This window comes from Lissotriton vulgaris, chromosome 7 (genome assembly GCF_964263255.1).
Source record: "Lissotriton vulgaris chromosome 7, aLisVul1.2, whole genome shotgun sequence".
Lineage (NCBI taxonomy): Eukaryota > Metazoa > Chordata > Amphibia > Caudata > Salamandridae > Lissotriton > Lissotriton vulgaris.
Genome location: NC_141695.1, coordinates 995,705,622 through 995,732,128, shown reverse-complemented (window position 1 = coordinate 995,732,128; position 26,507 = coordinate 995,705,622). Strand labels below are relative to the sequence as shown.

The 26,507-nt window shown below is 46.6% G+C and overlaps 1 protein-coding gene across 1 annotated transcript in view; it reads left to right on the top strand.

Moving 5' to 3' along the window:
* LOC147702835 (rho GTPase-activating protein 7-like) overlaps positions 1-26,507 on the top strand; it is an 892,173-nt gene that overhangs the window by 735,264 nt on the left and 130,402 nt on the right. The gene's annotated exons all lie outside the window — the stretch shown is intronic.

Here is a 26,507-nt window from a genome sequence, read left to right as displayed (position 1 = left end):
TATTATGCCGTATTCGAAAGTCTGCCTAAGCCAAGCACATTTACTTAGTTACTTTCCTATTGGCCTGTCTAGTTACTTCCACCTGGGGACTCCAATATTCCCTTTGCTGGCCATAACCTGCACCACCTATCAACAATCATTCATATTAGCAGATTGTCTGCCATAGTAAGTTTGATTTTGAGTCAAAAAAGTTTCTGATCATGATTATCTGCATTTAGGGGCTGATTATGATGGAGGATTTTCCGCATCCTCCGGGCCGGTGGAAGCCACCGCCGGCCCGGAGGATGCGGAAAATCCTCTGCGGACCCACCAAACACCCACCGCCACATTAGGATGGCTGGTGGGTCCTGGTTTCAGTCCGTCGCTTTTCCGCCGCGGTTGACTTACAACAGCGGCGGAAAAGCTGTAACATGGCTGGCGGTGTCTATCAGACACCGCCAGCCATATTAGGATAGTGTACAAGAGATGCTTTTCCACAGCGGCTTTTCCGCCGTGGAAAAGCATACAGACTTTGACTTCGGGGCCCGTTGCGGGCCCCCTGGGTGAAGGTGGGGTGGGGGGTGCACATGGGGGGTACCCATGGTACCCCCCTGCATTTGTATGCAGAAATCGGCAGGCACCGCGCGGTGCCTGCCGCTTTCTGCATACAAATGCGGTCACATCCTAATCTACACGGAGGGAACGCCGCTGCCCATGCGGACGTTCCCTCCTACTTTGGGCCCCTTAGTTTTTAGTTCTGGATCCATAGATTTGTGAATGAATAAGGCACAATTCTCTTTCAGCTTTCACCAAGTTTCTGAGTTTTTTAGTTGTTATTGCTCTGAATAAACATTTCAGAACGTATCTCTCCAGCACAAATGAAGTTCCTAAACTTTAAATCCGCAGAAATGCTATCACAGACCTAAAAGAGTCAAAAAACGAATTGCATTCAAATGCTTTAGTAAATTCAAGCTCAAATGTTTACTCAAAAGCTTTTAGTAACTTCAAGCTCAAATTTTTACTCAATCTATATTTATAGATGTCGAGGGGTTTCGAGTGACATAAAAATAGCAAAGCTCGAGTTGCTTGCGGCGACCCTCAGAACCCAGAGAAGATGAAAATCAAAGATCACCTTATTGATCGCTACTCAACTGTAATTTTATGTCAAACATTAATTATGGCAAATTGAGCTTCTCGCCTCAAAATAACCCATGGACCAAGTGTGAAGGGAACAGAAGTCAAAGCAGAAGAATACTATGGGGTCTATTATGATGGCGGGCAGACCGACCGCCATAGGTGTGGCAGTCCAGCTATGGCAATGAAGAGGCGACAGCCACCCTGGCGGTCGCATCCCGCATATATTACATTGCGGCAGGCGGTGTTGTAAGCAGCACCCGCTGCAATGCAAAATATGCATGTTGTGCATTGGCATGCACAACCTGACAGGCACCACGCGGTGCCTGCCACCTTGTGTATGCCAATCAAGGGGGGTACCATAGGTACCCCGCCAAGTAAAACCCCCACCCCTCCAGCCCCCCGAGGTCCACAAAGGGCCACCAATGCCTATCTCCGCATGCCTTTCCATGGCGGAGACTCCGCCATGGAAAGGCAGGCATCATAATATGGTTGGCGGTGGCCCTTAAGGCACTGCCACCATATTGAGGGCCTTTTCCGCCCGGCCGGCAATCTGAAAGGCAGAAAAGCGGCGGATGGTTTTTCCGTCCTCTGCGGTATACATTCCTGATTTACCCCCCGCCATATTAGAATGGTGGGGGGTAAATCTAGCATGTATGGCGGGCGGATCGCCACCGCCGCCCGCCATTCTAATAGACCCCTAAGTATGGCTTTCTGTTCGCTTTCCAATCCTCCACTGGCATATGTACAAGAAATACCTGACACCCCACCACCCTGATGGATATTGTTCTTGCTGCTCCTTCGTTTTACCCTCACTGTGTGTGTTTTTTACAATCTTGCCCCCTTGCCACAATCTCGTACCTCACTGAGTGTGTGTGTATGTTGCAGTGAAAATAAATGTTGCCGAATAACTTGTTATTTAAAGCAACTGTTCTAATAATGCACATTCACACATGTATTAGTACAGTGCAAAGGTCCAATTAGAGAGTATTACTATAGTACAGCAAAACTAACATGAGAAACACTATTTTACTTACACACATATTGTGTGTAACAAGTACATTTTACAGGAAAACAACTCTCCTAGTAGTCATGAGGTCTCTTCAATCTGATTTAACTATACTGCACAAATTTCACCTCCATCACCACAAGGGAGTGTGAGAGTTTGTCACCCTGCATTGTCTCGGCAAACCCGTTTGATTGATCTTCCCTAAATTTTACAGGAAGGATCTGAGGTGAATGAACTTTTTTTGTTTTGGATAGTTTCTTGAATATTCGTGAAATGATGCCAAAGTTCTTTGCAAAAGGAAAAACGCTCTTCCTACGGAAACTCTTGCCTAACTATAACTCTAGGCAATCAGAATGTTTTATTTTGCTGTTTTATACTGCGGGAGCCCAGCGGCGCTATATATCTCTATTTTTTTACATCTTGCTCTAAGATGACTGAACAGATTTACCCCAAATAACAAATGCATGCTTTCTGGGTAAACATCCAGCTTCATCCAAAACTTGGTGTAATTTTTAAAAGTTGTGTTTTTTCTACATCGTTGTCCATTTTGCCCCATGGATATTACATCGGGAAAAGCATTTTGCCCCTCCTCCCCTCCCTTTTTCTCAGCCCGCACTTCACAGATCACCTTAAAATTTTCAGATGGGAGCAGAGGTGAATGAACTTTTTTAATGTAAAGTTTTGTTAAGATTTGTCAAATGGTGCCAATGTAGAGGCACATTAGGATGGCGGACGGAAACGGGTCCCGTCCGCCATGGTCGCGGCAAAAATACTCCCGACCGCACCGCGGATAATTCGCGGTTGCGATTAGGATATTTCTGTCATCACACACCGACCGCGGCGGACAGATCACATCAAAGACCGCCGCAAGCGGACGGTACCACAGAAACACCGTCTGCCGCAGACGCATTGACCGTGGAAACAGGCCCAACCGCCGCCAGACCTGCGGAGGGTCCGGTCGCACGATTAGGATAACCCCGCCATCCCAACGGAACTCATCACTTTCCTCGACCGCTGCGGAAAAAAAACCATCGACATCCGGAGCTTGACTGCGGAAGGACCAAACAAACATCACCCCTACCGTCAAACCGATGAAAAAATGGCAGACGGAAGTAAATATAAAAAACAAAAACAGGACACACACCTACCTGAAACACCCACCCCCAACAACTACACGCCCCAATGACAACCCCCACAACCACAAACAAGAGCACCCAAGTCACCACACCCACAGAACACCTGACTGGCAACAACCATTGGGACACAACCACCACACAGAGTATAAAATGAATCCCTCCCATTAACACAATCCTTTGCATCACAGCACAGCTGGAAGAAAAAGGCAGAATAGCACAAACAGCAGACACACACAAACACACATACACACATACAACCTGCATACATCCTGCACACCAACACACCCACCACACAAACCCCCACAACACCATCCCTACATACCACACATCTGCATACCCCACCACACCCCACCAACACCTTGCACATCACACACCATGGCACCCAAGAAAAAACCCAAGTTCACAGAGAGTGAGTTGAAGGTCATGGTGGATGAAATCATCCGTGTCAAACCACATCTGTTCTGTACCCAAGTCCAGCAGACCACCTTGGCAACCAAAACCACCATATGGTACAGGATAGTGACCAGAGTCAATGCTTCAGGGATCGTGCCACGCACCAAACACGACCTCAAGGCAAGGGTGAAAGGCATCAGGGCCAAGAACCACCTGCGGGCACAACACACTGGCGGCTGCACTCCGCCGGAGCCTATACCATTTTCCGAATGGGAGGAGAAGGTGCTGGGCATACTGCACCCTGAGAGCCTGGAAGGAATAGAAGAGGGACTAGAGACTGGTACGTACAAACCAATGACCACTATCACACTGTCATGGTCTGCCTTGCACAACTGCCAAGACACATCTCCCAGGCTCCAATCCATGCATGTGGACCACACAGTCACCCAAATGTGAAGTCCAGGGCTCAAATGCACCCACCAGGATCAACCACAAATGTTGCCTCCTACGTACCCAGGCTTGCATGTTCACAAAGCAGCTAACACTACAACTCCCAACAGGCCCCCATGTCCACAAGGAGGGTGGTGGTGGTGGGGTGAGAGTCCTGCACTACAACTCCCAACAGGCCCCCATGTCCAGAGGGAGGGTGGGGGTGGGTGGGTGAGAGTCCAGCACTACAACTCCCAACAGGCCCCCATGTCCACAGGGAGGGTGTGGGTGGGCGGGGGTGTAAGGGGGGTCCAGCACTACAACTCCCAACAGGGCCCCATGTCCACAGGGAGGGTGGGGGTGGGTGGGTGTGTGTGGGGGTCCAGCACTACAACTCCCAACAGGCCCCCATGTCCACAGGGAGGGTGGGGGTAGGTGGGTGTGTGGGGGGGCCAGCACTACAAATCCCCCCATGTCCACATGGAGGGTGGTGGTGGGTGGGTGAGAGTCCAGCACTACAACTCCCAACAGGCCCCCATGTCCACAGGGAGGGTGGGTGGGTGGTGTGTGGGGGTCCAGCACTACAACTCCCAGCAGGCCCCCATGTCCACAGGGAGAGTGGGGTGGGTGGGTGTGTGGGGGGTCCAGCACTACAACTCCCAACAGGCCCCCATGTCCACAGAGAGGGTGGGTGGGTGGTGTGTGGGGGTCCAGCACTACAACTCCCAGCAGGCCCCCATGTCCACAGGGAGAGTGGGGTGGGTGGGTGTGTGGGGGGTCCAGCACTACAACTCCCAACAGGCCCCCATGTCCACAGAGAGGGTGGTGGTGGGTGGGTGAGAGTCCAGCACTACAACTCCCAACAGGCCCCCATGTCCACAGGGAGGGTGGAGGTGGATGGGGGTGTGTGGGGTCCAGCACTACAACTCCCAACAGGCCCCCATGTCCACAGGGAGGGTGGTGGTGGGTTGGTGAGAGTCCAGCACTACAACTCCCAACAGGCCCCCATGTCCACAGGGAGGGTGGTGGGTGGGTGAGGTTGGTGAGAGTCCAGAACTACAACTCCAAACAGGCCCTCATGTCTACAGGGAGGGTGGGGGTGGGTGGGGGTGTGTGGGGTCCAGCACTACAACTCCCAACAGGCCCCCATGTCCACAGGGAGGGTGGTGGTGGGTGGGTGAGAGTCCAGCACTACAACTCCCAACAGGCCCCCATGTCCAGAGGGAGGGTGGAGGTGGATGGGGATGTGTGGGGTCCAGCACTACAACTCCCAACAGGCCCCCATGTCCACAGGGAGGGTGGTGGTGGGTGGGTGAGAGTCCAGCACTACAACTCCCAACAGGCCCCCATGTCCACAGGGAGGGTGGTGGGTGGGTGAGGTGGGTGAGAGTCTAGCACTACAACTCCAAACAGGCCCTCATGTCTACAGGGAGGGTGGGGGTGGGTGGGGGTGTGTGGGGTCCAGCACTACAACTCCCAACAGGCCCCCATGTCCACAGGGAGGTTGGAGGTGGGTGGGTATGTGTGGGGGTCCAGCACTACAACTCCCAACAGGCCCCCATGTCCACAGGGAGGGTGGGGGTAGGTGGGTGTGAGGGGGGACCAGCACTACAACTCCCAACAGGCCCCCATGTCCCATAACAGAGCAAGATAGAGTCCGCCCACCAATTGCTGACCAGTGCATCTCCCCCGTCAAACTTACAGGTAGTTAGCCATCTTCACAGGGGCACCATCCAATAGCAGGACCGGAACCCGCAAAAACAAGTATTGTCTCCCCACCTCCACACCACCATAATGCCCAGTACTGTCTACCACACCAACATGATGACACCAACAACCATGACCTGATTCCCTAATGTAACAACAACAAACCTGTCATGTCCACAGCATTGATCATTAAAATCTTGTCCCTCAGGTGATCGCAACTTGACAGGCGAAACCAGCAACCACCAGCACCAGTCGCCCCCCTCACAGCCAGGACTCTGAGGTGAAGATTCCATGGACACCTCGGGTGCAGAGGACGATGCTGACCCAAGCACACTCCCAGGCCCATCAGGCTCCCAGGACATCCCTGCCTCCACCACTTTGGCCAGTGTCACAACACCAACACCTGCCATTGTGAGCTGTGCAGCTACCACCACCACCACCACCACCACCACCACTCCTTCCGGTGCCACCCTGCCTGACCCACTGTCCGATGATGGTCCATCAACATCTCAGGCTAGCAGGGAGAGTGGACGGGGGAGGACCCAGGTGAGGCCACAGCTCACAAACAGGAGTGCGGGTGCAAGGCGAGGTCGGGAACAACACCCAGCCCATCCTGGGGCTGAGACCCTGGATGCCATTGCCAAAGTGGAAGCCTCCTACGAGCGGTCGCAGGCACAGGTGGCTAGGGCACACCAAGACTCGCTACAGACCGGCCAGCTGTTGCAGTCCATGGACACCCGAATGGGACAAATTGTTGACCTCATGGGGCAGCAAACAGCTCTCTGGAGGGAGTGGTTATCCTGCATCACACCACCACCCCCTCCCCCAAGTGGCCAGCGGGACAGGGCACCAACACCACCTCCTCCTCCCCCAAGTGGCCAGCGGGACAGGGACCAACACCACCTCCCCTCCCCCAAGTGGCCAGCGGGACAGGGAACCAACACCACCAACACCATCACCTGAGGCTACTGACACGGAGGTGGTCCCAGAACAACCTGCCCCACAGCTGGCTCCGCTACGGCTTCAAGACGGAGGGGCCGTCCGAGGCTGGATCCAGCACAGAGCAGTGGCAATGCACCATCCACCCGCTCAAAGAGGGGCCGCCACTGACTTCACCCTTCCTTGAGCCTGGCATTCACTCTGCAAACTATCTTGCCCCACAATGCCAAGCATTGGCACACGTCTGTTGCACTAGGTGTACATCACACAATGTGGTGTCCCCACGTTGTTGTCGTCTGACATTACCTTCAACTCACACTTCCCCCCCAACACCTATTTGTAAATATGCACTAACAGTAATCCACACCCTGTAAATAAAAAATCACAGAAACACTGAAGGCTGTGTGATCTCCATGTTGAAACACAGGTTTGTCACAGTTGTTGTCATCACCAGGTGCAGGGATTAATGTTGTTCGGAATCATGGCTCTGTGTGAGTGACCTATGGACAATCAGAGAACAAGAAGCACAGGTCAGGAAACTGAATCACACCCATCACACAACAACGTACTGCAACATCCCACATCCCACAATCATCTCAAAGTAAGCGGATCACGGGACACACATCAGGGAGCATTGCTCGTACACCATGTCCCACACACATGTGCAAACAGAACACAACAGGCAGCATTCACACACCACATCCACCCATCACCAGCAGACATACGTCATGCATTGAACAGCAGTACAAGAGGTAGTTACTCACATTCAAGGAAAGTAGCGATCAATGTGCTGACGCCTCTGGTCCACACCTTCTTCCTCCCTACTATCCTCATCACTGGACATGGGTGGTATGGGAGGCGGAGCAACCTGTTGGTCTGCAGGGTCCATGATCAGTCCAATGTTCTTGCGTAAGGCCAGGTTGTGGAGCATGCAGCAGGCAATAACTATTTTGCATACTTTGCCAGGTGAGTATTGCAGGGCTCCTCCAGTTTTATCTAGGCCGCAAAACCTGGACTTCAGCAGTCCAAATGTACGTTCCACCACCCGACGTATCTTTCCATGTGCCTCATTATAGCGCATTTCACCTGGGGTAGTTGGATTCCGTAGGGGGCTTAGCAGCCACAGGCGGTTTGGGTACGCAGAGTCGCCTGGGTGGGGGATGACAGACACATACATCATTGCCAGGATTGGTGTGAACAGCATGACATACATAAAACACAGTAGTCATCACAGCACACTCACCTACAAGCCACGCACGTTCTTGACGCAGATTAGCCAACAGTTTTGGTAAAATGCTGCTCCGCAGGATGTGGGAGTCATATTGTCAGCCAGGCACACCACTTGCACATTGATAGAATGGTAGTGCTTCCGATTGCGATAGACGGGTTCACATGCCTGTGGTGGAACCAGACCAATATGTGTGCCATCAATGAAACCCACTACGTGTGGAATCTGGCCCAGGGCATAGAAGTCACCTTTCACTGCAGCCAGCTCCATCGGACGTGGGAAATGGATGTAATCATCCTTGTAATGCATCATGGCTTGCAGCACATCCAGCAGTACCATGCTGAACATGGATTGTGACATCCCCCGGCATAACCAACTGTGTACTGGAAAGTGCCAGTCGCGAAGAAGTGAAGTGCCGCCATCACCTTTGCTGTGGGAGTAATTGCTCCTAGATATGGCCTGTGTGGCTGCAGATGAGGTGCCAATTGGGCTACAAGGTCCTGCAATGTCGTTCGGTCAAGCCGGAATTTGCGGATGACCTCCTCTTCAACCATGTCCTCCAGCACAGTGTATGGTCGATGCACATTTGGAGCCCTCCTGTGTGGGAGTAGATGGGAGCAGATGTCAAATGGTACGTGCACACATGTTGAAAGAACAGCCAACATCACATGACTGAGGGTCCATGTGTGGACAAGCACACACAACACAAACATGGAACACACCCTCCTTGTCTTCATGCACCCATGACCCCACCTACAATGCTGTGCATCCTCACATGACAGGCATGAAATACAACAAGCGACACACAGAAGCATTCACAGAATGCATGTATACCCCCATCATTACCACTTGCATACACAAACCACACACTCACGACTGCTTCAAAATGTGGGTACACAGCCCTAATGGTCTGTGTAGATGTGTACAATAAGAAACGTGTGACCTCAAAACCAAGACGTCACCACATAGCCATGCACATATGACGCAACTTGGCTCACATCAGTGGCCTTTGTTAACCACTGGCAAGGTCAATAGTATGAGCACACATGCAACTAATGTACATAAATGAGACACGTGGACACGGGCCATTGCCATGACATAATGATTCTTGACGCATTCCGGACATGGCCTGACACACATGTACACCTACAAACATTACATGTGTGCGGAGACTTGCAGTGTGTGTACACACGGCATCCGGGTACGCCTTCCGCCAACACAGAGGATGATCCTTGATACTGCAATTGTGCATAACAATTGCTGCATGGTCAAGGACCATGACGGTCACACCCCGCCAACTGCATGTGCGCGCTGCCGCGGTGGTGCATCTTTTGAAAATCATCACTCACTGGCATTGCAATGGCGGAGCACACATTCCAAGGGGGCGGGGGAGGCTAACACATACACTTGAATGTGCAAGTGGAAATGGCAGTTGGTATCCCCCCTTTCAGTCACATAGCAGCACCCACCGCAGACCGCCGGGTGCGGGCGGTCGCCCACCGCCGGGTGCAGGCGGTCGCACACCGCCAGGTGCGGGCGGTCGCCCACCAGCGAGTGCGGGTGGTCGCCCACCGCCGGGTGCGGACGGTGGGTGACCGCCCTGTGTATTGATGTTACCCTGGCATGGATGGCCATGGCCGGTCACCCACCCCCGGGTGCGTTCAGTGGGTGACCGCCCTGTGTATTGATGTTACCCTGGCATGGATTGGCATGGCTGGTCACCCAGTGCGGGCGGGTGCGGGCGGTGGGTGACCGCCCTGTGTATTGATGTTACCCTGGCATGGATGGCCATGGCTAGTCAGCCACTGCCGGGTGCGGGCGGTGGGTGACCGCGGGTGATTCTTTTTTTTTTCTCTAAACACTTATGTCATCTCTTATCACGTCTACCTTTGCACGCACCCTCTTGGGGCATAATCACGATTAATTAAATTGCTGTACTATTGTGATTCTTGACAGTACTGAACTGATATTCAGAAATTGTTTTTGTGAATTATGTAAAAGTATCTACTAGATTAGCAATGAATTAAATTGCTTGGTAAGAAATAAGTCTGTTGCTTTTGTTGTATCATATACAGGATTCATCACATTGAGCTGTTGAGTTATGGTATGCTCTAAATAATGTTTGGCCTGTTCTGTGCCATGGACTGTTGATGCTCGTTGCCCCTCTCATGTGCTGCCTCGGATGTACCAGTTCTTTGCCATGGACTGTTGATGCTCTGTGCCCCTCTCATGTGCTGCCTCAGATGTACCTGCTCTGTTTTGTGCCATGGACTGTTTATGCTCTGTGCCCCTCTCATGTGTTGCCTCAGATGGACCTGCTCTGTTGTGAACACTGCCCTGTTGCTGTTAGGATGCTGCATTGTGCCCTCTCATGTGCTGCATCCGATGTACCTGCTCTGTTCTGTGCCATGGACTGTTGATGCACTTAGCCCCTCTTATGTGCTGCCTCAGATGTACCTGCTCTGTTCTGTACCATGGCCTGTTGATGCTTGTTGCCCCTCTCATGTGCTGCATCAGATGGACCTGCTCTGTTCTTTGCCATGGGCTGTTGATGCACTTATCCCCTATCATGTGCTGCCTCAGATGTACCTGCTCTGTTCTGTGCCATGGACTGTTGATGCACTTAGCCCCTCTCATGTGCTGCCTCAGATGTACCTGCTCTCTTCTGTACCATGGCCTGTTGATGCTAGTTGGCCCTCTCATGTGCTGCCTCAGATGTACCTGCTCTGTTCTGTACCATGGCCTGTTGATGCTCGTTGCCCCTCTGATGTGCTGCCTCAGATGTACATGCTCTGTTCTGTACCATGGCCTGTTGATGCTTGTTGCCCCTCTCATGTGCTGCTTCAGATGTACATGCGCTGTTCTGTACCATGGCCTGTTGATGCTTGTTGCCCCTCTCATGTGCTGCCTCAGATGTACCTGCTCTCTTCTGTACCATGGCCTGTTGATGCTAGTTGGCCCTCTCATGTGCTGCCTCAGATGTACCTGCTCTGTTCTGTACCATGGCATGTTGATGCTCGTTGCCCCTCTGATGTGCTGCCTCAGATGTACATGCTCTGTTCTGTACCATGGCCTGTTGATGCTTGTTGCCCCTCTCATGTGCTGCTTCAGATGTACCTGCTCTGTTCTATCCAGTGCCCATGGTCATGGCTACTCTGGGAGTGAACCACTATTATGTGCAATAAAGGTCGCCCACCGCCGGGTGCGGACGGTGGGTGACCGCCCTGTGTATTGATGTTACCCTGGCATGGATGGCCATGGCCGGTCACCCACCCCCGGGTGCGTTCAGTGGGTGACTGCCCTGTGTATTGATGTTACCCTGGCATGGATTGGCATGGCTGGTCACCCACCGCCGGGTGCGGGCGGTGGGTGACCGCCCTGTGTATTGATGTTACCCTGGCATGGATGGCCATGGCTAGTCAGCCACCGCCGGGTGCGGGCAGTGGGTGACCGCGGGTGATTCTTTTTTTTTTTCTCTAAACACTTATGTCATCTCTTATCACGTCTACCTTTGCACGCACCCTCTTGGGGCATAATCACGATTAATTAAATTGCTGTACTATTGTGATTCTTGACAGTACTGAACTGATATTCAGAAATTGTTTTTGTGAATTATGTAAAAGTATCTACTAGATTAGCAATGAATTAAATTGCTTGGTAAGAAATAAGTCTGTTGCTTTTGTTGTATCATATACAGGATTCATCACATTGAGCTGTTGAGTTATGGTATGCTCTAAATAATGTTTGGCCTGTTCTGTGCCATGGACTGTTGATGCTCGTTGCCCCTCTCATGTGCTGCCTCGGATGTACCAGTTCTTTGCCATGGCCTGTTGATGCTCTGTGCCCCTCTCATGTGCTGCCTCAGATGGACCTGCTCTGTTGTGAACACTGCCCTGTTGCTGTTAGGATGCTGCATTGTGCCCTCTCATGTGCTGCCTCAGATGTACCTGCTCTGTTCTGTGCCATGGACTGTTGATGCTCTGTGCTCCTCTCATGTGCTGCATCAGATAGACCTGTTCTTTGCCATGGACTGTTGGTGCACTTATCCCCTCTCATGCGCTGCCTCAGATGTACCTGCTCTGTCCTGTGCCATGGACTGTTGATGCTCTGTGCCCCTCTCATGTGCTGCCTCAGATGTACCTGCTCTGTTTTGTGCCATGGACTGTTGATGCTCTGTGCCCCTCTCATGTGTTGCCTCAGATGGACCTGCTCTGTTGTGAACACTGCCCTGTTGCTGTTAGGATGCTGCATTGTGCCCTCTCATGTGCTGCATCAGATGTACCGGCTCTGTTATGTGCCATGGACTGTTGATGCACTTAGCCCCTCTTATGTGCTGCCTCAGATGTACCTGCTCTGTTCTGTACCATGGCCTGTTGATGCTTGTTGCCCCTCTCATGTGCTGCATCAGATGGACCTGCTCTGTTCTTTGCCATGGGCTGTTGATGCACTTATCCCCTCTCATGTGCTGCCTCAGATGTACCTGCTCTGTTCTGTGCCATGGACTGTTGATGCACTTAGCCCCTCTCATGTGCTGCCTCAGATGTACCTGCTCTCTTCTGTACCATGGCCTGTTGATGCTAGTTGGCCCTCTCATGTGCTACCTCAGATGTACCTGCTCTGTTCTGTACCATGGCCTGTTGATGCTCGTTGCCCCTCTGATGTGCTGCCTCAGATGTACATGCTCTGTTCTGTACCATGGCCTGTTGATGCTTGTTGCCCCTCTCATGTGCTGCTTCAGATGTACCTGCTCTGTTCTATCCAGTGCCCATGGTCATGGCTACTCTGGGAGTGAACCACTATTATGTGCAATAAAGCAAGTTATTCCTGTGTAGTGGTTTCGCTGTGTCATTCCTGGTTGTCTCATTGCATTGTTGATATATTGGTGCTATAGTAAATGCTGTGTCCCCAGCATGCCCCTCCCCCTCCCCACGTCACAGCCCCGACAGGTACTCCCCTTCCGACAGCGATTGGTGTGTTTGCATACCTGCGTCGTCATCGGCGACGGTCCATGACTTGCTGGTGGTGGAGCACGAAGAGGAGTGGAAATGCGTGCAGAGCTGGGTCCATGACGGCGATCTGCCTGTGGTGCGTATCTCTCTGCAATATTTTGCCTCTCCGCTGTGGTGAATCCGCCGTGTTCAGGCTGGTGATTTTTTCGCTGCGATTTGCTGTGTCTTTTACGCCATCATGATTATGTGGTCGGTCGGGGAAGTCATTCCGTACGGCGGTGTCTCTGGATTAGTTAAGGCCTCCGTGTGGTCGGGTGTATTTACGCGGCGGTGCTTGTTCTTCCGCGGCGTATGGAAATTTGACAGTGCCTCCCATCCTAATATGGCGGACAGACGGGCCGCGGCTGGCGGACTGAAAAAAAGGCATTTTCCGCCTACTCCAGTCCGGTGGTCGTCCTTCCGTCCGCCATCCTAATCGACCCCGTAATTAGCAAAACAAAAATGCTCTTCCTATGGAAACTCTGGCCTAACTATAATTACATGGTGGCAACCGTCCCTGTGTAATTCATATATATATATATATATTTTTTAGCGGTTGCCAGTATGTGTCCGAACCGGCAGTGGTGCCGTAATGCAGCCTCTCCGCTTATTATTTATTTATTTTTATTTAGGAGATTTATAAAGCGCAACTGTCACCTTACAGGCATCCTGGCACTAAAGCTCCACAAAAGTGGCGAACAGAGGATGTGACAGAAACGTCCCAACAGGTTAAGCCTTCGGAAACAGCCAGGTTTTAACACGTTTCCTAAAGAGGAGAAGTTCCTCCATTTGACGAATCTCCAAGGGCAGACTGTTCCAGAGTTTGGCAGCAGTGACTCCAAAAGATCTACCCCCCACCCTGGCTTTCTTAAATCTGGTTACTCTCACCAAACATGCAGTTGCTGAGCGAAGTGCTCTAGTTGGGGTGTACCAGACAAATTTAGCTTGCAGAGAGCTAGGCCCAAGCCCATGAAGGGCTTTGAAAACCCGGCAAAGAGATTTGAAAAATATTCTCTGCCTAAGCGGGAGCCAATGGAGTTCAGCCAACGCCGCTGAGGCAGAGGATCTTCTAGGCCAACCGAGAGCCAGCTTGGCGGCAGCAGATTGGATTCTTTGAAGTCTATCTAACAGCAGACTCGGTGACTCAAGCAGGAGGGTGTTACAATAGTCGAGTCTGCTCAAAATGGTGCACCTGACTACCAAAGCCCGGGCCTGTAAGGGAAGTAGCGGAAGGATCTTTCGAAGGGACCTAATGAGGGCGAGACAGCAGGACACCGTTTTCGCAACCTGAGCTTCCATGCTCAGCTTATTGTCCAGCATAACACCCAAATTGGGAACAGTAGTGACCGGTTGAGTTTTAGGTCTCGCCTGTCGATGCGCATGCGCATCGAGCAAGGCGAGAGTATTGGCACTTATCCGCTCTTTATCCACACTGCAAGGAATCGTGGCGATTCCTTGCAGTGCACGAGAAATTTAAGCTCAATGCGCATGCGCATTGAGCTTAAATGCGCGTGCACATGCCCCCAGCCTTGCCTACTCTCTCTCACAGCCTCCCCCAGCTCCGCCCCCTCACTACTTGATTGCACGGCCGCTAGGCCGTGCCTCCCCTACTCTCCTCCCCCCTCCTCCTCTCCTCCCCTGCCTGCCTGCCGCTAGCCTTGCCTACTCTCTCTCACAGCCTCCCCCAGCTCCGCCCCCTCACTACTTGATTGCACGGCCGCTAGGCCGTGCCTCCCCTACTCTCCTCCCCCCTCCTCCTCTCCTCCCCTGCCTGCCTGCCGCTAGGCCGTGCCTCCCCTACTCTCCTCCCCCCTCCTCCTCCTACTCTCCTCCCCTGCCTGCCTGCCTGCCGTGTCGCACCTCTCCCCTCTCCGCCCCCTCCCCTGCCCGCCGTGTTACGGTGAAAGGCTTGTTAGTTTTGAAGTATTTAAGAAGCCGTTGCCAGAGGCGAATGTACGTTCATCAGCTGTGTGTTTTGAAAAGCGTTAGACCCGTGTGACTCGTGTCTTTTTCAAACTGTTTGAACCTGCATATGGTTAATCTCTGAATGAACAAACTCCCAGAAAGCTTTTTCCTTCTTTGTCTAACTGGGCCTGCTAAGGTTGTCAAAGATTTTGAATTGTTTTGCTAGGTGATTATAATTGTGATTGTATATGTATAGCGCCCCATACTCTTTGCGGGGCTCCGAAGCACATAGTTGGACTGGTGGCATGCTACACTGACGGGGGTGTGCTTAGTTGAAACTGGGTCGGGGATTGAGCTCCAACCCAAAGCCCAATCCGAAAAGCTTATTTTAGAGTTTGGCAGATGTTTGGACAAACGTGACCGATACCCCGTCCGCCTTGGGTGTCAAATCCGTCACGTTTCTGACTGCTAAACTCTAAATAAGGAAGCAGGAGACAGACCTCTTTCAGTGCTCAGCGTCTGAGATGTGTGCTGATCGAACTCTGAAGCAAGATTGCGAGGCCGATCCCGCCTATGAATCACGGATCGCTGCTTGCACAGTCATTTTGTGGTTACAAATAGGAACAGTGTCATTGAAAACATTGGTGTTTAAAGGGGATGCTTCAGCAGCAGTATTCGGGTCCCATGATGCAAATCAGTGTATATTTGCGGACGGCTCAGTAGCTGGTCATTATGCCTCTTCCATGTGTCAGCGCTGAGGCATTCTCTTCTTCTGCGTTTAAATGCCATATTGCTTTCAGGCTCAGCATGTTACCATCTGGCATGTGCAAGTGATTACATAATCCGATGAATCAACTCCAATCTGTTCTTTTCCGTTGATTTTTCAAATGTTCCCACCTTCCCCTGTCCGATTCTAGAGCTATGTATTTGTTCTTACTCTCTGGAAACGCAGAAAACCTCTACCGCGGGAGGGCTGGCTCTGGCGAGTTTTCATGCTGCATTTGCTGCCACAAGTGAATATGGCACGCGGCGTGGCTGGATGAAATATTGCTGAGCAGATGGCTGAAGGCTACGGTCTCATTCGCCCTTGGCTCAGCTCTGCACTGTGACCCAGATCGGCAGCGACTATAATTGATTTCTTAAGCTAAAGGCTGCAAATATAGCTGTGGAATTAGGCTCTTTGGAGGCATGCTCACCCTCAATGACCCTCACCCTCAACACCTCACCTACCCTCACCCTCACTCACCCTCAACCACTCACCCAACACCTCACTCTCACTCACCATCAACATCTCACCCTCAACCCCTCACCCTCACTCACTCACCCTCACTCACCCTCAACGCCTCCCCCTCAACTCCTCACCCACCCTCACTCACCCTCAACCCCTCACTCACCCTCAACACCTCACCCTCAACACCTCACCCACCCTCACCCTCACTCACCCTGACCATCACTCACCCTCAACTCCTCACTCACCCTCAACCCCTCACTCACCCTCAACCCCTGACTCACCATCACTCTCACTCATCCTCACTCACCCTCAACACCTCACCCTCACTGACACTCACTCACCCTCACTCATCCTCACCCTCACTCACCCTCAACGCCTCACCCTCAACGCCTCACTCACCCTCACTCTCACTCATCCTCACTCACCCTCAAAACCTCACACTCACTCACCCTCACTCACCCTCAACTCCTCACCCTCACTCACTCACCCTCAACACCTCACCCTCAACCCCTCACTCACACTCACTCTCACTCATCCTCACTCAACCACCCTCAACATCACTCACCCTCAAACCCTCACCCTCAACACCTCACCCTCAACACCTCACCCTCAAACCCTCACCCTCAATCCCTCACCCTCTACACCTCACCCTCACTCACTCACCCTCAACACCTCACCCTCAACGCCTCACTCACCCTCACTCGCACTCACCCTCACTCACCCTCACTCACCCTCACTCACCCTCACTCACCCTCACTCACCCTCAACCCCTCACTCATCCTCACTCATCCTCACTCACCCTCAACACCTCACCCTCACACTCAGCCACCCTCAAACCCTCACCCTAACTCACACTGACCCTCACTCACCCTCACCCTCACTCACCCTCACTCACCCTCAACGCCTCACTCACCCTCAACGCCTCACTCACCCTCAACACCTCACTCACCCTCAACACCTCACTCACCCTCAACACCTCACTCACCCTCACTCACCCTCACACACCCTCACCCTCACTCACCCTCAACCCCTCACCCAGTGCAATAGGTCTCGGAGCATTTGAGTTAGAGCTTTTAGAATTGTTTATGGCTTTTTTTATTTGTAATTCTTTACCATTGGCTACAGGGAACAAAAATGCTAAAGATTTACAAAAAAACCCATAAACAATTCTAAAAGCACTAACTCTAATGCTGCGAGACCTATTGCATTTCCAATGCTTGTTTATGGATGTTTCTGGAGGCCAGAAATTATCCGGAAAAGGGCGAGGAATCCGATTTCCGGCACAGAACAGCACCTCAGTCTTGCTGGCGTTGAACTGCAGTGAGTTATTATGTAGCCAGCCAGCCGTGTCTCGCAAACAATCATGAAATGTCTCCAGCGGGGTCGACTCCTCACCCTCCCAAGATAGGATGAATTGGGTGTCGTCCGCGTAATTAATAGCATTGATCCGATGAGACTTTATCAATGCAATCAGGGGTTTCAGATAAAGGTTAAACAAGATCGGACTAACTGCCGAACCCTGAGGCACTCCATGTGGCACCGTAGAGAATGCAGATTGAAAAGGGGGGAAAGACACTGCCTGCTTTCATCCCCATACCACAATATTGAGTCATAAATATAGATGTCAAAAATATCGACTTTCTATTTTGATAGAGATGAGTAAAAAATATATCAACAACAAAAATATTGATGAAATAAATATAGATGTAAAAAATATAGTTTTTTATATCAATAAAATAAAAAATAAATATTACATATTTTAGATTTTAAACTTAATTTCAAATTTCAAAAAAATTGATTTCATATATATTTTAACAAAAATAAGAAATAAACTAAACTTTAAAAAGTTAAACACATATATATTAATCATTATATATATTTACTGAAAAACAATTAAAAAACTATTAATTTAAATATAATTTTAAAAATATATAAAAATGTAACAAATAAATTGTGTTGGATAGTCGAGGGATAAAATTTACTATCTCCACTTCAGTCAGTACAACAGTTAAGAAAGTGTTAGATAGCAGGGGGTAAAATGTACTATTCGCATCTCCAATAAGTGCAACAGTAGGAAAAGTGTTGGATAGCGGAGGGGTAAAAATTACTATTCCCACTCCAATACATGCAATAGTAGGGAAAGTGTTGGATAGCGGAGGGGTAAAAATTACTTTTTCCACTGTAGTCAATGCAACAGTATGGAAAGTGTTGGATAGCTGAGGGGTAAAAATTACTATTCCCGCTCCAGTCAGTGCAACAGTAGGGAAAGTGTTGGATAGCGGAGAGGTAAAAATTACTATTCCCACTCCAGTCAGTGCAACAGTAGGGAAAGTGTTGGATAGAGGAGGTGTAAAAATTACTAATTCCACTCCAATAAGTGCAACAGTAGGGAAAGTGTTGGATAGCGGAGGAGTAAAAATGACTATTCTCACTCTATTCAGTGCAACAGTAGGAAAAGCGTTTGATAGCAGAGAGGTAAAAATTACTATTCCCACTCCAGTGAGTTTAACAGTAGGGAAAGTGTTGGATAGCGGAGTGGTAAAAATTACTATTCCCACTCCAATGAGTGTAACAGTAGGGAAATTGTTGCACTGAGGTGGGATAAAAATTACTATTCCCACTACAGTCAATTCAAAATTAAAAACAAAAATCAAAAACAACAAAAAATATTTGAAAAACAAAATAAATTACAAATATAGATATAAATATGTTAAAAAATTTAAATACAAATATATGTAATATTATAAAATTTTAAAAAACATGTTATAATGTTAAATACATATCACAAATACCTACAAATATTATATTAAATAAAATATAAAAATATTTTTCAAACACATATTTGTAGTTAGAGATTACTTATAAACAAAAACATTATTACATACATTTCTTTTATTTAAAACCTACCCTATAACACCATACAAATCACAACCCACTTCTAAATTAAAAATAAAATGCACTTCCATAATTAACAATAAATGATTGATTATCAATTAAATAAATATTATTCTTTAAAAAAAACAAATTAAAATACATAAAACTATTCCCTGCTGTCTCTTTCTGATGTTGTTTCGTGGCAAATGGTTATTCTGTACTGAAACTTCCACATCAAGAAATACTATTCTCTCCCTACTTGTGTGTGCTGTGAAGTGTGCTGTGAAGTGTATATTAAAATCATTTCTGTTTAAGGCTCAAACAAAAGCCAGCGCAGATATTTTGTCTCCCTTCCAAATGACTAAGATGTCATCAATAAATCTGGTCCAATTCACCAGTTGGTTATTCACCTTTCCCACTGGGTGGACACCTGCTCCTCCCACCCACCCATGAAAAGATTTGCATCACTGGGGGTGAAGCAGGTGCCCGTACCTTGTACCTGTTTGTATATTTGTTGGTCAAAATAAAATAAGTTATTATTTTATTTTTCCATTTTCCTAGTATCCTCAGTAATTACAGTTCTTATTGGATGTTCTTCTTCAAACCACAGGGTAACCAAAGAATTGCCAACACGTGTTTCGTCAGGCAAATACGCCAATCGACTTCATCAGGGCTAAAACAAAAATAGAATAGCCTTAAAGTCACATCAAACACCCTACGAACACATAACAAATTACAAGACCTTGTCTATAGTTAGTATACTATCAACAAGTCACAAATTAAAGAGAAATCAGAACTCACTTGCTAAACAATGAAAGAATTAATCAAACAGGTTAAAGAAAAAATCAAAAAGAAGCATGCTCTAGATAGTATCCACGTGTACTTAATAAGATAAGTGAATAGAAGAAAAAATACATTTTTACAGAAAGAGAAAAAAAGAGAACAATTATATATAAACCAGACGAAACAGGGAAAGAAATAAGCGGAACCCATTATTCACCACACCTCAGTTTGAGTAAGGCATAACTATACACACTTACCAAGAGGACAGGTAAAAAAAGACAATAAGAATATCTTCCCTGTGAACCATAAGTTCCAGCTAAACAAATTCCTAAAAGAAGAAAACAGATTCCAAAGTCATCAATTAGAAAAAGAAAGTTAAACAAATGCAAAATCGTAGTCACAATTTCCTACTTCATAATACCTCAATCTATTTTGTGGAGAAGAATATTAATTCACTAAATTAAAAAAACAAACTATCAAGTCACATGTCGTGCAATATGAGCATGCAAAGACATAAATAGGTCTAGTACATAACAAGATTTTAAAGAAAAAGGTAAAGGCTACAAAGCAATATAACAAACCCTCATATAACGAGGGTAAAAGGGATACATAAATAGATGTATAGAAATTATTCAAGTATCGTCCTAGCATAAGCATTTCTGTATGAAACAACAAAGATATTGGTCTTAAATGTAGGAAATGCCTTATTGACTGGATCTCCAGGTCGTGTTGAATAAATGCATACAGACTGGTCACATCCATTGTGACCAGTACATAGTCATCCTCCCAAGTCACTCCTTCTATTAATGTGAGAAAGTGAGTAGTGACTTTCAGATATACGAAGGGCCTGAGATTATAATCAATGTATTTGGAGGTTAGTTCTAATTGTGAACCAATCTAAGACACAATGGGTCTACCTGAAGGTTTTAAAGCTTTTTTGTGCAGTTTAGGCAGAAGATGCAGAATCGGGACTTTAGTGTATTCACATCTCAAAAATAGATACTCCTCCCATTCAGTAAGCCCCTTGTCCTTCCACTCCTGCAACATATCTTTATATCTGCGATTTGATGCCATTGCTTCAGTTTTACTTGACAGTTTGTAGCATGATTAGTCATTGAATTGTCTCATTCCTGCTTCTAAATAGTCTTCTTTTGGCCAAACTACTACATTCCCTCCTTTATCTGATTGTCTCATCACTATAGAGGGGACTTTCTTAAGATTATCTAAAGCCATTAGTTGTTCTCTAGAAAGATTTCTTCTTGCTGTCCCTCTAGTACACTATCTGATTCTTTTACTAAGCACATCATCTGTACCAGTGTGTTGCGGTTAACAATAGGTTATGAATTTGTAAAATGATGGGGCATTACAACAGCTCTAAGTTGTTTATGATGCGTTAAATGCATATGAATTGGTGATATGATGAAAATTGCTTATTTTTTAATATGTTATGAAGTTGAAAACATTGCGGTACATTATAACAGCTTTAAGTGGATTTTTGACAGGGAATATGTATGCGTCAAAATGATGGCCACTCTTTTCTGCTCTCCATAAACTATGCACAATTTTGTAGTCTGTTGTCAATTTCTATATCAATTGCTCTCTCTCTCTCTCTATATATATATATATATATATATATATATATATATATATATATATGTTCATACAAATGCCAAACAAACTGCCGAACTCCTTGCGTGACGGGTGCCTCCTTCGTGCATTTGGCTTGCACGTAATTCATTCCTCAACAATTGTAGAAAAAGAAATCGACACATTGAAGTTGAATCAAGAAATGACAAAATTCAAGGAAGATTTAGAGAAATAAATAGACAAACATGAAGAAACTATGAGACAAAGAAAACACAATAAATTTGTGAGGGATGCCAATGACTATTCAGAAGGGAAAATCCTTACGTTTGCACGTAAATTTGATCCTTTCAAAAAACACTTGGGAATGACAACAACCTCATGTACCAGCATATCTTCACTCACGTCCGATGAACTAACTGAAGAAGATCCAACAATGGATGATGCCAGGAGGATTTTTTTAGGGGATAAGCGCCTCGTTCTCCAACAACGCCAGTGGGAACAGGATCAGGGGGCGCAAAACAACAACGAGGAAGAGGAAGAGCGAAACCATGGCAACAAAGGCAAAGAAATCAACCACAAGAAGAGGTTGGAGAAGAAAGCACTTCAAACGAAAAGATTGGTACAGAAACTAGAGGTATGAAACAGAGACGGGGCAAATGAATGAAGAATTACAAGTGGTAAATTTATCACAACTGGATATATCACCATCTGAAATATCTCTACTAAAAAGAGGCATACATTTTTGCCCAACTCAAAGAATGGACATGGCACAAACGAGAATCGATTTCTATCTATATATACGGAAGATAAAACTGGCTAGACACTTCATGGAAAGAAAGAACAAACCTCAAATAAACAAAACTCCCTTGGATCCAACTTCTAAACTGTGTGCAAAAGATGCAGATGGCTATCTAGCTTTAATAAACATGGAGGTTGAAGAGGACCCGGAAATACACTTGGAAACTGTGATACCCCAGTTAGGGGCAGGAACAAGCCAAAAGAAGGCCAAATCTAAGTTCTACCCCCAACTAACACCGGGCAATAAAATTGATATATTTCGAGAGGCGGTAATACATGAACTATACAAAATCACGTAAACTAACTGTAAAGACAATTTATCCTCACAAGAACGGGAAGCCCTGTCCACTCTAATTAATGATCAAGGGATGGAAATTAAAATGGCGGACAAAGGGGGCAATGTGGTGTTATGGGACAGAGAATTATACACTACTGAAGCAATGAGTCAACTGACGAACCCCCTCTATTCTGAAAAACTACAAAACAACCCACTTGACAGGATCAAAAGAGACATTGATCAAAAACTAATCAATTGGGAAACGAGAAATCTAATAGATTATGAAGAGAGAAAATATTTAAGTGTAGATTTCCCACAAACGGCGACGATGTATTTTCTGCCGAAAATACATAAAGATCCCACTAAACCACCAGGGAGACCAACTGTGTCTGCAAAGGGCTCGCTCTTGGAACAGATGGCCAATTTTATTGACCACTTTCTGAAACCATACGTTGAAAAACTGAGATCTTACATCAAAGATACCACAGACTTTATTTGCATGTTAACAAACCTGGAGTGGCAAAACCATTATCTCCTGATATCAATGGATGTCATCGCCTTATACACCAACATTTACAATGATCTAGGTTTACAGGCTTGTCAATACTATTTACAAGAACGAAACATACATTACAAAGAACATAATGATATGTTAATGGAAATGATTTCTATAGTATTGACCAATAACATCTTCCTTTTTGGGGATCAACTTTACCGTCAACGAAACTGAGCTGCAATGGGCTTTTCCTTCAGCCCAAGTTACGCTTGCATAGCTATGGGCTGGTGGGAGGAGGAGGTGGCATGGTGCAGACAAAATTCAAACTTCACCCAACACATAGTCACCTGGAAAAGATTTATAGACGATCTATTCATTGTGTAGAAGGAGAGTGAAAGAGAGTTCCAGCAATATTTTGATATTCTAAACAAAAGCACTCCAGGCTTCAAACTTACTTTTATGAAAAACAAAGATAAAATAACTTTTTTGGACACTGAGGTGTATGTGAAGAATAATCGGGTAGAAACAACTTTACACCGGAAGGTTTCAGCAACCAATGCCACCTTGGAAGCTACCAGCTTCCATCAACCTGCTTTAATCACAAGTATTCCATATGGAGAATTCCTCCGGATAAAACGTATCTGCAGCGAGGAAGAGGAATGGGAAAAACACAGTGCAAGAACCATTAAACGCTTCCAAAAAAGAAAATATGGTAAAAAATTGATTGATAAATGTTGGGAGAGAGTTAACCAAAACAAAGGTCAGAATGCTTGAAACCTAAAAAGGAAGAAAAAATCTCAGAAGAACCGATCAGATTAATCCTAGATTACAGTCAAGAATCAAAAAAGATAACACAAATCTTGAGAAAAAATTGAAGAATTCTGCAACTGGATCCAATATTAGGACAGAAAATGGGAGAACATCCAGTCGTAACTTACAGGAGAGCAAAAAACTTAAAGGATCAAATAGTGCATAGTCACTTCATCACCAAAAAAAAGAAAAAAACATATGGTTGAAAACAACAGGATTCACAAAATGTTACAACTGCAAAGTGTGTGAAATTGCAAAGCCAACAAAAGAAATAATGATGGCAAACAAAAAAGTCTGGAAAATAAGAGAATTGATAACATGTAAGAGTCAATATACCATCTACATGATAGAATGTCCTTGCCAACTCCGTTACATAGGGAGCACAATTTGCGAATTAAAAAACACACATTGGAACATGTGCAGGCTACTGTGAACAAAGACAGAGGAAACGCGGTAGCCAAACATATGGAGACACACCATAATGGCAATTGGAAACTGCTCAAATTCTTCGGATTGGAAACAATGTCCCTATCAGAAAGAGGTGGCCATCGTGAAAAACTGTTACGACAAAAAGAGTCGCGTCACATTTTGAACTTTCGCACAATGACTCCTTTTGGAATGAATCAGTCGGAAGAACTGTACATACATATATAAAAAGACTTAAGATGGACTTCTCAATAAACTCCTAAATTTTCTATCCCTAACCCACATATCAAATATATTCTATAATGTAGAAGACACAAACTCATGAAGGGGCAAAAATGATCACGAAGGCCCACTAGAGGGCAGAAAGGAAATGTTTAGCGTAAAGGTGATTGCCCACACATATCCCTAACGCAATCAAACCAGTTCTTGTGAGTGAACGACCAAAACAAGAAAGTACACTGTAATCACTCAATGTAACTTATCGTGCATGAAATGAATGTTAAAATTAAGTTATAATAATTATGATTTAAATGTAAATAGAGGTGAAGGGGAGCTGTGTGACATGAACTACAAATCCCAGAATCCCTAACACGGTAACAGGAACCAGGGTAATCACGTGCCTTCTGTGCGTGGGATCTCCTTTTTGAAAAAATAATCAGCAAACAGAGGTCTGGCATCCGTGAACAATGTAGAAGGAGCTACCGAAACGCGTTGGTTTTTTCTGTGATAATGCTGAAATGGATTGAAGAATAAATTAACCTTGTCTAAACTTACAAGTGACTGGAGTAGCGGCTTTGTTCGTTTTCTTCGGAATCCGTTGTTGTGATAGAAAGCGGTTTGGTTCAACCGCATAAGCCACACACCTACAGAGAAGTGCCACAAACGGGAGGTAAAGGAACCAACTCGTTGTAAAAAAAAATATATATATATATATATATATATATATATATATATATATATATATATATATATATATATATATATATATATATATATATTGTCGCTCAAACTCTTCTTCGTTATAAAAGAAGGAGGCAGCACTCGTAGTCCAAGAGTCAACCAAAGTTTTAATCAAAGGGAACAAATAAGCACAGACGCGTTTCGGCGTGAGCCTTCGCCAGTGTGTATATATATATATATATATATATATATATATATATAATATCAGGTGGCAGGGTGGGTAGGTGAAAAAACAAACCAAAAAATACCAAAAGACTTACCTCTTTGGCCGGCCACATCTCTCCTTGCTTCACTGTCGATGTCCCAGAACAGAAGCAGGAACTGGAAGCACACCCAGGCTCCCTCCCCTAAGCCAATGACAATGTTGTCAATGGTCAGAGCGCCATGGTTCGGTGCACGGACAGGAAAGTGAGCCTGGGCATTTTCCTCACCAGGCTGTGTAATACAGCCTGGTGGGGAGCATGCAAAGTGCTTATGACTGTTTCGCCGGCCCAAGACGGCCAGCAAAACAGTAATGCACATTTAGGGCCCGATTACGATGCGGTTAGGAAGACCTCCTAACGGCATTTGCTCATTCTGAATTGTATCGTTAACGTGTCTTCCCGACCGAGGGCCCTATTACGATGCAGTTAGGAACATAGGCTCCCGTTGAAGTGAATTGGAGTCCAACCAAATTGTATCTGGAAGCATCCGGATGCATCGTACTCGGTTGGTTGGACTCTCCCAATCCGAGTGGGTCGGAAACTATTTCTAAACTGTTTTGGTTGGGAAGATTTCCTAAGCGCATTGTAATCGGATCCTTAGAGTGTGCCGAGCACTAGTCCCTCTGTGACCCCACCCCACCTGCCCCTGCCCAGCCCCACTGCTACCAAAAATAAAATGATGATAACTAAGTTATTATCATCGTCCGCAGTTCGCCCCATGTGGCTCTTTACCTGGATGTGCACATTTAATTGATTTTGTGTTCTACATGAATTTGAAGAACTAAGGATATATCTTCATAACTTTACTGTGTTGCAAAATGTTTTTCCTGAAGCCTCTGTGCAGAATGTGTATATATTTTTATAACTGTTGTATTTGAAAAATCTGATATAAAAAAGATTTTTTTACTGTAAAATGAAATAAAATGAGAAAAGATTTACATTTTGTGTAGACATTGTTGGTGTATGCCCTATATTTGAGAGGTAACTCCCATGATATAAGTTATTATAGGTCAAGAGGGAGCTTTTTCTGTTGTCTTGGGGTCTGATTATAGTGCACTACAGTGTATTTGCAATTTTGTGCATATTTTATTCTTTAAAAAAAGTCCACAGAGTACTTTGGTAATACCTACTAATTAGCTCACTACACAATATGTCTTTTAATTAATGTAAAAATTGTTTTAAAAATGTAAATGCACTATTCTGCACTATATTTCA